Source organism: Trachemys scripta, chromosome 10 (assembly GCF_013100865.1).
Source record: "Trachemys scripta elegans isolate TJP31775 chromosome 10, CAS_Tse_1.0, whole genome shotgun sequence".
Lineage (NCBI taxonomy): Eukaryota > Metazoa > Chordata > Testudines > Emydidae > Trachemys > Trachemys scripta.
The window spans coordinates 36,873,565-36,887,139 of record NC_048307.1 but is presented as its reverse complement, the minus strand read 5'-3'; positions in this window follow the sequence as shown (position 1 = coordinate 36,887,139).

Below are 13,575 nucleotides of genomic sequence, written 5' to 3'. Positions count from 1 at the left end.
CTGCAATGTGGGTCCAGGTCTCCTGCCCTTACCCAGGTTGGAGCTAATGGCACTGCATGGAAGGTGGTGCTACTGAATCAGAGGTGGGAGGGTAGAATCTGGCCCTTAGTAGAATCATAGAACTGGAAAGGACTTCGAGAGGTCATCTAGTCCAGTCCCCTGCACTCAAGGCAGGACTAAGTATTATCTAGGCCATCCCTGACAGGTGTTTGTCTAACCTGCTCTTAAAAATCCCCAATGATGGAGATTCCACAACCTCCCTAGGCAATTTATTCCAGTGCTTAACCACTCTGACAGTTAGGAAGTTTTTCCTAATGTTCAACCTAAACCACCCTGGCTGCAATTTAAGCCCACTGATTCTTGTCCTATTCTCAGAGGTTAAGAAGAACAATTTTTCTCCATCCTCCTTGTAACAACCTTTTATATACTTGAAAACTGTTATCATGTCCCCTCTCAGTCTTCTCTTCTCCAGACTAAACAAACCCAGTTTTTTTCAATCTTCCCTCTTAGGTCATGTTTTTTAGACCTTTAATCATTTTTGTTGCTCTTCTCTGGACTTTCGCCAATTTGTCGACATCTTTCCTGAAATGTGATGCCCAGAACTGAACACAATACTCCAGTTGAGGCCTAATCAGCGCGGAGTAGAGCAGAAGAATTACTTCTTGTGTCTTGCTTACAATAGTCCTGCTAATACATCCCAGAATGATGTTTGCTTTTTTTGCAACACCGTTACTCTGTTGCCTCATATTTAGCTTGTGATCCACTATGACCCCCAGATCCCTTTCCGCAGTACTCCTTCCTAGTCAGTCATTTCCCATTTTGTATGTGTGCAACTGATTGTTTCTTCCTAAGTGGAGTACTTTGTCCTTATTGAATTTCATCCTATTTAGTTCAGACCATTTCTCCAGTTTGTCCAGATCATTTTGAATTTTAATCTTATCCTCCAAAGCACTTGCAACCCCTCCCAGCTTGGTATTGTCCGCAAACTTTATAAGTTTACTCTCTATGCCATTATCTAAATCATTGATGAAGATATTGAACAGAACCAGACCCTGAACCGATCCCTGCAGAACCCCACTTGTCATGTCCTTCCAGCATGACTGTGAACCACTGATAACTACTCTCTGGGAATGATTTTCCAATCAGTTATGCACCCACCTTATAGTAGCTCCATCTAGGTTGTATTTCCCTAGTTTGTTTATGAGAAGGCCATGCGAGACAGTATCAAAAGCCTTACTAAAGTCAAGATATACCACATCTACTGCTTCCCCCCTATCCACAAGGCTTGTTACCCTGTCAAAGAAAGCTATCAGGTTGGTTTGACATGATTTGTTCTTGACAAATCCATGCTGATTGTCTTCCTCTTGCTTCTAATGTATTTGTAGAATGTTTTCTTGTTTCCTTTTATGTCCCTAGCTAGTTTGATCTCGTTTTGTGCCTTGGCTTTTCTAATTTTGTCTCTACAGACTTGTGTTATTTGTTTATATTCATCCTTTGTAATTTGACCGAGTGTCCACTTTTTGTAGGACTCTCTTTTGAGTTTTAGATCATTGAAGATCTCCAGGTTAACTTCCTATCTTTCCTACACAGTGGGATAGCTTGCTATGTGCCCTTAATAATGTCTCTTTGAAAAACTGTCAACTGTCTTCAGTTGTTTTTCCCCTTAAACTTGCTTCCCATGGGATTTTACCTACCAACTCCCTGAGTTTGCTAAAGTCTGCCTTCTTGAAATCCATTATCTTTATTGTGCTGTTCTCCCACCTACCATTCCTTAGAATCATGAACTCTACCATTTCATTATCACTTTCACACAAGTTGCCTTCCACTTTCAAATTCTCAACCAGTTCCTCCCTATTTGTCAAAATCAAATCTAGAACAGCCTCCCCCCAGTAGCTTTCTCCACTTTCTGAAATAAAAAATTGTCTGCAATACATTCCAAGAACTTCTTGGATAATCTGTGTCCTGCTGTGTTATTTTCGCAACAGACGCCTGGGTAGTTGAAGTCCCCCATCATCACCAAGTCCTGTGCTTTGGATGATTTTGTTAGTTGTTTAAAAAAAAGCCTCATCCACCCCTTTTTCCTGGTTTGGTGGTCTGTAATAGACCCCTACCATGACACCACCCTTGCTTTTTACCCCTTTTATCCTTACCCAGAGACTTTCAACAAGTCTGTCTCTTATTTCTATCTCAACCTCAGTCCAAGTATATACATTTTTAATATACAAGGCAATACCTCCTCCCTTTTTTCCCTGCCTGTCCTTCCTAAGAAAGCTGTACCCTTCTATATCAATATTCCAGTCATGTGTATTATCCCACCAAGTCTCTGTGATGCCAGTTGTGTTTATTTACTAGCTTTTTGAGTTCTTCCTGCTTATTCCCCATACTTCTCACATTAGTATATAGACATCTAAGATACTGATTTCATCCCCACCCCACACAGTTCTGTCTTGTCTCTCCCTTATTTCTGCTATAACAGCCCATGCTCACCCCAGATTCCGACCCTTCTTCCAGGTCTCCATGTTTTTGACTTACCTGTGGGCTTTGGTCACCTGCCCCTGTTGACCTTAGTTTAAAGCCCTTCTCACTAGGTTAGCCAGTCTGTAGCCAAATAGGCTCTTCCCCTTCTTCAATAGGTGGACCCCTCTCTGCTTAGCAGTCCTTCTTCCTGGAACAGCATCCCATGGACAAAGAAGCCTAAGCCCTCCTGGTGACACCATCCTCGCAGCCAAGCACTCACCTCCAGGATGCATCTGTCTCTGCCAAGGCTCCTACCCTTGACTGGAAGGACTGAAGAGAACACCACCTGCACTCCCAACTCCCTCACCCTTACTCCCAGAGCCCTTTAGTCACTTCTCAATTCCCTGAATAGTTCATGAAAAATGTTCCCTGCTGTTTGCACTAATGTTAACAGCACGCTTTGGTGCCACCAGACTCCTTGTTGTTTTTGGAGAACAGAGGCACTCAATTGGCTGCTGTGGCGGTCATACGATTTATAAGAAATTTAATAATTGTGCATTAATAAAACATGCAATTGGCTACAAAAGTCACATCTGCCTGTATTAAGGAGTATAATGACAGTTCTAGCTCTGAGTGCTGGATTTCTGTGCAGCAACTGGCATGGAAATAAGATGTATCTCTCTAGATTTAATGGGACAGTTATTGTACATTAATTAAATACCATTGACTGGTCAGCCATTGGACTGAGATAGCTGCACAACCTCTCACAACACCCACTGAAGTCAATAGGGCATGTGGGTGTTCAGCACCTATGTAACAGACTGATCCAGAGACATCTATTGACTCACCTGGCTTTTGGGTCAGGTTCGAGATGCACACAGAACAGGTAACATATGTATAGGATGACGACACTCAGCAAGGGTATTGATGGCATTATAGTGACTACAGCTGTCCAAGATCTATGCTCTATGGAGGTGGGAAACCCAGAGGTTAAAGCTTCTGATCTGGATTCTACTCTTGAGTGTACAGTTTTACCATAATTAGAACTTCCAGAACCCAAACTTGTTGGAAAATGATAGAAATTAAGGTTTAATGACATACAGCTCCAAATCCTGCTGTCAGTTACACTGATGTACATCTGAAATGACGTCTCTGATTTTACACTGGCATAAGTGACAGCAAAACAGGCCTCAAAATCACTAAAATCAACGGAAAGGGAGATTTCAATCCATATGATCATAGATGTTATTCTTCCAGCGTGTCCCCCTGCCTGTGACATGTCTGACTCCACGGGAGCGCTTGCATGCATTTTCATAGAATCATAGTTCGATGTTGCACTCCATATGTTTTATGGAAATATGCTTATAGGTGTGAATAGGATGTAACTGGAATATGCTTTTTGCAAAAGGTCTCTTGTAAGGTATCACTACAAAGCTTATAATACACTGAATATATTCCTCCTATTTGTATATATGTATCATTCCTAGAAATATGAAGTATTACTCTGAGGTCCAATTGTAATTATGCAAAGTGTGGGCCATTAATGGTGGGTTGGAAGCTTGATGGCTCCCATTGACTAGGACAATTGGTTGTAAATGGTCTGTTTACTTGCAAACCTTCCTGGGTGTGTGCGGGCCAGCCCTGGAAGAATGGAGGCTGGGGTCTTGTAGGACATGTGAACATGTCACCTGATACTGGAATCCATCTTAAACCTGGTGCTTTTCCATTTAGAAGGAGGGGTGGGGATTCCTACTTTGTGCCAAAGCTATAAAAGGGGGTGGAACAGAACAAAGGGGGCTGCAGTAATGAGAAATCCCATAGTTACCATCTGAGCTGGAAAAAGGAATGTACCAGGGGAAAGGATTGGGCCCAGACTAGGAAGGAGTCTAGTCTGTGAAAGAAGCGTATTGGAACATCTCTGAAGATGAGATTTACCTGTATTCAGTTTCTTAAACGTATTAAGCTTAGACTTGCATCTTTTGTTTTATTTTGCTTGGTAACTTACTTTGTTCTGTCTGTTATTACTTGAAACCACTTAAATCCTACTTTTTATACTTAATAAAATCACTTTTGTTTATTAATTAACCCAGAGTAAGTGATTAATACCTGGGGGAGCAAACAGTTGTGCATATCTCTCTATCAGTGTTATAGAGGGTGGACAATTTATGAGTTTACCCTGTATAAGCTTTATACAGAGTAAAACAGATTTATTTGGGGTTTGGATCCCATTGGGAGCTGGGTGTCTGGGTGCTGGAAACAGGAGTACTTACTGAGCTGTTTTCAGTTAGGTCTGCAGCTTTGGGGGCGTGGTTCAGACCCTGTGTCTGTGTTGCAGCAGGCTAGCGTATCTGGCTCAACAAGACAAGGTTCTGGAAGTCCCAAGCTGGCAGCGAAAATGGGCTCAGAGATAATTCCAGGATGTCAGGTGACAGTCCCAAGGGGGGTCTCTGTGACTGAACATAGAATCATAGAAGATTAGGGTTGGAAGAGACCTCAGGAGGTCATATAGTCCAACCCCCTTCTCAAAGCAAGACCAACACCAATTAAATCATCCCAGCCAGCGCTTTATCAAGCCAGGCCTTAAAAACCTCTATGGATGGAGATTCCACCACCTCCCTGGGTAACCCATTCCAGTGCTTTACCACCCTCCTAGTGAAATAGTGTTTCTTAATATCCAACCTAGACCTCCCCCACTGCAACTTGAGACCATTGCTCCTTGTTCTGTCATCTGCCACCACTGAGAACAGCCGAGCTCCATCCTTTTTGCTTGAGGATGCCTAAATCTCATTTTCAAAGGGGATTTAGGCACTTAGGACTCTACTCATCCTTGACTCTCAGTGGGGTTTGGGCTCCAAAGTGCCTAAATCTATTTCCAAAAGGAGATTGAGGTTCCTAAGTCACTCAATCATTGCAACACAACACAGCAGCCCTAAACATCTGTAAACATCTGGGCCTAAGGCCTTTGGACATGGCTCTGCTGTGCTGCCAACTGATTTCCTGCAGCAACCCCAGGGATGAGAGGCCATGCTCAGGGCACTAATTGCAAAGGTGATCCCAGTGCCTGCATTAGTAAAACACTGGACCAGAGAGACAGCTCTTGCACCATGCTCTAGAACTGGCTTGAGTTGGGCTCAGATGGATTTCTGGCAGGAAGCCAAAGTGCCCTAGAGGTGAACTCCCAAGGACCAAAGAGAACTCCTACCCCTGCCAACTCCCCATGCACACAGTGCAGTAGGGGATCTATGTAACACAGTGGCCCCTCTATGAATTCCAGGGCTCTTGGGGATCAGCTCTCATCAAATTTCAACCTCAGGGGCTTCCCCCGCTCTTCACAAACAATTCCTCACCCAGAAAAATGAGGGCGATTCTAAATATTTTCAGTGCCTCTACTATAAAAAACTGCCCCAAATTCCCATTGGGCTTTGTTGGCTCTGCCCCAAGGGTACCAAGCCTGGCTGTGGAAGAAAAATGCTGAAAAGCATGCTGGAAGCTTTCAAATCTGTTAAAAAGCTGCTCAAAGGTGATAAATCTAAAGCAACATGCAGCTCTAAGCCCCTCGCCCTTCCAAGCCCATCTCCAGTGGAAGTCAGCTGCTATTGCTGATAGCTGGATCCAATTTATAAGGCACTCGATGGAGACAATCACCAGGGAAGAAGATAAATAATATTCAGATGGAACAATTACATTTAATTGACTGAAATCTATTTGTCTTCTTCCCTGATGATTGTCTCTGCCAAGCGCTTTCTAAATTGGATCCAGCTATCAGCAATATTAACTTAACTTCTCCTTCTCATTGGCCCAGCTGCTCAGACCAAAATATTGGGCTCAGAATAAACTTTCACTGTTCATCTTCATAACATTTCAGTTGTTCCAAATGTGTTGTCCTTCAAGCACTTTTCTTTGCAGACTCGGAAGTAAGCAGAGATGTGTTTTAGGTGATTTTTAAATTCTAAGGGCCAGAGCTTTAGCTGGTCTGTCAGCAGCACTTCACTGAAGTCATCGGTACACCAGGCGAGGATCCTGCCAGGAAATGAACAGCAGGCTGTGTGACAAAGTTTCTGTGCAGGCAGGAGTTTGGCATAACCACAAGGGTGAGTGCTGAGCCAATTTGTGCTCCTGAATGAAATTCACCCCTGTCAGAGAGCTGGCACGAGGCCTATGCACCATTGAACTTTAAGTAGGACTTACATAGCGCATGTATTGGTGCTTGGCCCATGGGTGAATCTCACCCACCCTGATTGTTACATTAATTAAAGAGAAAACGCCTTTAAAGTGAGTGTGACACTCACTCTTGCTAATTTCAGCTGCAAGCTGCCAGTTTCAGCAGCTACTGCCCTCTGGCCCCTTGGGACAGTTTGCTCACTTGCTCCTGCTCAATACAGGTGCTATGAGAAGCGCAGGGAAAGTGGCCTCTGAGACAGGTCATGCAGGGCTTCATAGATAGTCCAACATCTTGTATTTCACTCAGAAGTGAATTGCTAGCAAACCGAGGGAAGGAGGTCTAGAAGAGGTCTATAGCTATCCACGGAGCAGACACGGCCTGGGTTCTGGGAGTGCAAGCTTCCTCACCTTGCCCTGCTGACATATGTCACCTGTGACTTGGAGGGACCACTGCTCAGGGGAGAAGGGAGTTCAGTCTCTAGGGCCGCCTTAGTGCTTGGTCTCTCTGTAGAGTCTGCCAGAAAGGAGGCCAGCTGTGCTAGGACAGAGATCCACCCACCTATTGCAGCATGACCACTGAACAGCCACAGGAGGATGACTAGGTTACTCCTGACCGGGTCCAAAGCTGATGCTGAGAGCCACAGGGTATGTCCATCCACTTCCTTCTGTGCATGAAATTCAAATAAGTAGGGAAAACGTCTTATGAATATGGGTCCTCATCCTCAGCTGGTGGAAATTGGCAGAGCTCCATTGACAACAATGACGCGATCCTGATTTAATCAGCTCACTGTCTGGCCAATTTACATGAATATTTTCCCCTTGGAGAGGTGTAATGACTTCAGGGCATCCCAGCCTACACTGCATGAGCTCTCCATACAGGCAGGTCCTTCGGTAGCCCTTCAGGCATCGGGGAGTCCTGAATCCCAGTTGCTAAAGGTGTAATGCCTCAGGCACCCAATAGAGGAGAGAGAAATCGCATCCCAAGCTGGTTTTCCCCCAGGGAACGGGGAAGATGGGAAGCCCCAGGATTCCTGCCTTTGAGTCCTGACTGCAGCAACCGGGAAAAGAGAAGTGTTCGGGTTGCAGAATCCCAGGAATAAAGGGAGAGTACGTAGCTCTGCCTCTTGCAAAGTCGGGGCAGGCAAAGGAGAACTCGCTGGAGACAGCAGACTGGCCTTCAGTAGGATGTACCTACAAATGTACTGCACAGCAACGGCCAATGACAGAACCACGGAAAGCATGGAAAGGCTGTGGGGATGGAGGCGGAGAAACAAAAACCCTCTTGGGTACCATATTCTAGGCACCCAGAGCCCACAATCATAGACGCAGAGACTTTAAGGACAGAAGGGACCATTGTGATCACCTAGTCTGTCCTCCTGCCCATCACAGCCCACAGAACCTCACCTACCCACTCCTGTAATAGGCCCCTAACCTCTGACTGAGTTACTGATGTCCTCAAATAATGGCTTAAAGACTTCAAGTTATAGAGAATCCCCCATTTACACTAGCTCAAACCAGCAAGTGACCCATTCCCAACGCTGCAGAGGAAGGTGAAACCCCCCCTCAAGGTCTCTGACCTGGGGGGAAATTCCTTCCCGATCCCAAACATGACGATCAGTTAGACCCTGAGCATGTGGGCAAGAACCACCCAGACAGACACATGGGAAGTGACAAATGTGCTAACAACAGAACAATGGCCATACTGGGTCAGACCAAAGGTCCATCTAGCCCAGTATCCTGTCTGCCAAGAGTGGCCCATGCCAGGTGCCCCAGGGAGAATGAACAGCACAGGTAATTATCAAATGATCCATCCCCTGTTGCCCATTCCCAGCTTCTGGCAAAACTGAGGCTAGGGACACCATCTGCCCATCCTACTAATAGCCATTAATGGACCTAGCTACCATGAATTTATCTAATTCATTTTTGAACCCAATTATACTTTTGGCCTTCACCACCAACCCCTGGGAACAAGTTCCTCAGGTTGACTGTGCGTTGTGTGAAGAAGTACTTCCTTTTGTTTGTTTTAAACCTGCTGACTATTAATTTCAATGGGTGACCTCTGGTTCTTGTGGTGTTTGAAGGGGTAAATAACATTTCCTTATTCACTTTCTCCACACCGTTCCTGATTTTATAGACCTCTATCATATCCCCCCTTAGTTGTCTCTTTTCCAAGCTGAAAAGTCCCAGTCTTTTTAATCTCTCCTCATATGGAAGCTGTTCCATACCCCTAATAATTTTTGTTGCCCTTTTCTGAATCTTTTCCAATGCTAATATATCTTTTTTGAGATGGGGCAACCAGAACTGCTTGCACATTTCAAGATGTGGGCGTACCATGGATTTATATAGTGGCACTATGATATTTTCTGTTTTATTATTTATATCCCTTTCCTAATGGTACCTACCATTCTGTTCACTTTTTTGATTATTGTTGCACATTGAGCAGATGTTTTCAGAGAACTATCCACGATGTATGTATAGCTGGGATTATTTTTTCTAACATGCATTACTTTGCATTTATCCACATTGAATTTCATCTGCTATTTTGTCATCTAATCATTAAGTTTAGTGAGATCTCTTTGTAACTCTTTGCAGTCAGCTTTGGACTTAACTATCCTGAGTAATTTTAACTCAATTGCTGACCATTAATTCCTACCTTTTGTTTCTTGTCTTTTAACCAGTTACTGATCCATGAGACCTTACCTCTGATCCCAGGACGGCTCAGTTTAAGTGCTAGGGCAATGGAGAACTCAGTCCCTGGTGTCTCCCATGGTGCGTCATATCCCTAATAACATGACTGAGGTTCCGTCCCTACCTGCATTGGGACTTAGCATAGCTCCTCCAAGGCACTCTCCAAGGCCATCAATACATCTCCTCTGTTAGCTCATTGGGAACAATTAGCAAGTCACACTCTGTGTCTCTTAGTACAATGAGGGCCCTTGGCAATCCCAGCGCGAGCATATGTAATCTGGGAGATCTTTCGGTTACCCCAAACCACCATTCCGCAGTGTCTCAAACTATCTATGAGCCCAAGCTAAATTGCCAGCAGACCTCAAACGCCTACAGCCTAGACATGACCCAAACTGAACACCTCGTTTGGTGAAAGAGACATTGGTAGTAGCACAGGCAGAGAGCAGATATTGTGTGTTGCTTTACAAAGGACAACACAGAAGAGACCTTGGAGTCAACATGTTTGTTGACCAAAATGAGATTCTTTGGTTTTATCTAGGATGGCCAGTGCCCCCAGCACAGCAACCTCATCACTAGCATGAGCTGCTGGGGGATAGATCATGTCCAGCTGTGGAAGCATAGCACCCCTGATGCCTAGCTGGGATGCTGGCAGCTAGAGTAAATCCTGGTAAGCAAAGAGCAGCAAAATATCCCCCCCAGAGACTGATGGAAAGAAACAGTGCCCTACTGGGAGACAGCTAGATTGGCCAGAGTTAAGGCTAAGATTCTGTCACTCATATTTTTAGTAAAAGTCACAGACAGGTCACGGGCAATAAAGAAAAATTCACAGAAGCCCGTGACCTATCTGTGACTTTTACTAAAAATATGCATGACAAAATGGGGAGCTGCAGGCTCCCCACATCACTCAGGGGGTCTGGATCAGTGATGCAGGGTCCTCACACTGCCTGCTGTGGCTCCAAGCTCAGGGCATCCTGGCCGCCTGCGGCAGCTCTGAACTCTGGGGTACCCTGGCAGCTCTGTGGCAGCTCCGTGCTCTAGGGTGCTCATGGTGGCTCTGTGCTCTGGGGCGCCTGCAGAGGCTGGGACTTCCTGGGAGCCTCACTGCCTGCAGTGCCCAGGAGTTTGGGGTCTCCGCACCGCCTTGGAGCTCCAGGCACCCCTGGCTCCACCCTGGCTTGGAGCTCCCTGCTGGGCACCCCTGCCTCCCTCTGCAGCTGGGAGCTTGGGCTCCCACAGTTCCCAGCCGCCAGGGGCAGCGGGGGACCCTACAGCTCTCAGGATGTCTAGGTTATGAAGGACATTGAGGTCCCTAAAGCCATGTTGGGGTCATGGGGAGTTAGGGCATGTCTGGGTTAAAGAGTATGGTGCCTCCAGCAATCCATGGCCACCAAGAATGGAGATGTTGGAAGATGAAAAATGGCCAACTCCCCAAACACTATGGCTGGGTAGTGTTATATGGGACATGTCTGGGGCCAGAACCTCAACTTCCACTGCTGATGCAGGTTTACTTTGCTCAGCATTTGACAGAACGGGTGACCTCTTCAGCACCATGTTGACAGTAACGTGAACTAACAAAGTTGCAGAAGATATATTAAACAACCTCCACCTACAAAAACATGATTTATTTTGTAATAAATCTCCTTCTGTTTTGTTTTTGATGGGAGATGATGGCTCTGGGATCTGAGGGGCTGGGAGACAGCTCAAGACAGTTCAAATTCCTCCCCCAGGTGCTATCAATTAATGCCTTCATTAAACGTCAAGATCAAAGGCAGACAAAGCTGGAGCATGATGGAACAACAGAGTTCAGCTCCATGAAGTCACCTACAAGTGGTGACAACTTCAAAAGGGGCTGGATAGTGTTGCACCAGCAGGACATGGAAATGGCAGAGCTGCCTGTGCATAGAGGGAATGAGAGAGAGGGCTCTTCCTGGGTCCCCCAGTCCATCATGGGATGAAAAGCAGGGGGACAACCATGGCCAAGTGGACTTCGGCACATGTGCTTCATAGGGAAGCCACATGACCTAGTTGCCAGAAAGCCACCCCTTGAGGAGCAGCTGCTCAAGGGCCAAACCCTGGAGTCAATAGCACATCACCTGTTGATGTCACTGACAGCCTCAAGTGCTCCCAGTGGAGTGTGGGGCCTGGAGTGTTGGGAGGGGGAGGGGGAGAAGAGATGGAAAGGGCTTTGGGAAGAAGGCAAAAATTGCTCATCTGGGGTTTCCAAGGAGAATCTTACCTAAAGCACAGTCTTCCCCCGACACCACTCCTCCGGTAGCATCTCAGCTCTGCTCTCGCAGGCTCCATGCTCCCTCAGTCAATCCTGGCCTTCCCTGCACTGCTCCAAGTTTATTCATTTGTTTCTATCCAGAGCACCCAGGGATCCTGCAGAGGGACCAGGCGCCCATGGGGCTTGGCGCTGCACAAACACAGAACCAAAAGATGGTGTCTGCCCTAAAGAGCTGACAATCTAAGTAACAGTCTTCAAACTTGATTCTATGATTGCAAAGGGATCGCTCTCTCCTGCAGGTGAGATTTCTTCTCCAGATTCACTTGGCGTCTGGAGCATACCAAACAGACAAACTCTAAGCAGATGAACTCTGGGTCCTTGCCTGTTCTGAAAAAAGCACCAAAGCTGATCTAGAAAGACATGTTTTCCTTTTAAAATTCCTTGGTGGAATTCAAACCTCTGCACCAGCTCTGTATGTGCTCTTATCTGTAGTCAGCTCTCTTTGGCAGGCAAGGTAACCCAGATTTGGTAAGACAAACATGTGCTTCACCCAGGTGAAAACATGATTCCCACAAGCTCTGATGAAGCACAGAACAGGAACTAGTGCCTCCAGCGATGGATCCCTTAGACAGACCCTGGGAGTCCAAGGATGCATCCGAGTGAAATGCAGCATGTGATCTTCACTTCAGAAGCCGCTGCTGTTGATCAGCTGGCACAAGGCACGAGAGTTGTTGTGTATTACAAGATAGTCACCACCTGCCAGAAGCAGAGCTTCTGATGGGACGCTTGCAGCTCCCATCCACATGGCATCCTTCTGTTCCACCTCCATGAGCTATATTCCCTGGCCATGACTACCCTGCAGGAGCCCCTACGCTGCAGCTATTCCATCTCTATCAGTTCTGCCACAGCTACTGTTATGCCACCTGTGAGTCCCTTACACACCAAGAGGCTGGTTGTCGGTGGCGCACAAAGTTCCCACTGTTTTCAGTGGGAATGGTGGGTGCTCAGTGCACTGAAAGTCAGACCCTCGTTGTGCATGCATTCACTGCCCCCCTTCTTCCACCCAACACCCACTCACCCCTGCACTCCCATGCACACTGCACACATATCCTAGGAGCACTCCCCCAGGCCAAATGCCTGCATGCAAAGACCTGCCATTGCTTTCACACTGGTTTCTAATTTCATGCCTACAATCAATGGCCAGTGACAAACTGCAGGTACAGCTGATAGAATTCTAGCATCTGGCTCCCTGATCGCACCTGTAAATGGGTTAGAATTGATTGCACCTATGCGTATAGGCTAGGGTTACCATACGTCCGGATTTTCCCGGACATGTCCGGCTTTTTGGTCCTCAAATCCCCATCCGGGGGGAATTGCCAAAAAGTTGTACATGTCTGGGAAAATAGGGAGGGAGGGGTTGTGACGCTTGGGTCCAGGCTGGAGCCGCTGGGGCCGGAGCCGGAGATGCTGGGGCCGGCGGGTGCTCGACTGCCAGCCGGCGCCACTCACTCTGCCGGGGCCAGGGCTGGGGCCAGGCCAGAGCCGCTCGGCCGGAACCAGGGCCCGAGCCGAGCCGGCCAGAGCTGCTGGGACCGGGGCTGCTCGGCCGCCGGCTGGCACTGCTCTCCCAGGGCCGGGGCCGGGCCGAAGCTGCTCGTCTGGAACCCGGGCCCCAGCCGAGCCAGCTGGAACCGCTGGGAGCGGGGCTGCTCGGCCGCCGGCTGGCGCCGCTTGCCCGGGGCCGGGCTGAGGCTGGCGCGCTCGGCCGGAACCGGGGCTGGAGCCCCAGGGCCTGAGCCGAGCCAGGCCAGAGATGCTGGGGCCAGAACCTCTTGGCCGGGGCCAGCCGCCGGAGGGAGCCGCTCGGCTGGGGGGGCCGGACTGGGTCACGCCTCCTCGCGCCCCCCCCCAGCCCCAGCTTACCTGCTACCTGCCTGCTTCAGGCTTCCCGCGAATCAAATGTTTGCAGGAAGCAGGGGAGGGGGAGGAGCAGGAGGGCGAAGCGTTCAGGGGAGAGGGCAGAGTTGGGGCTGGGCCGGGGC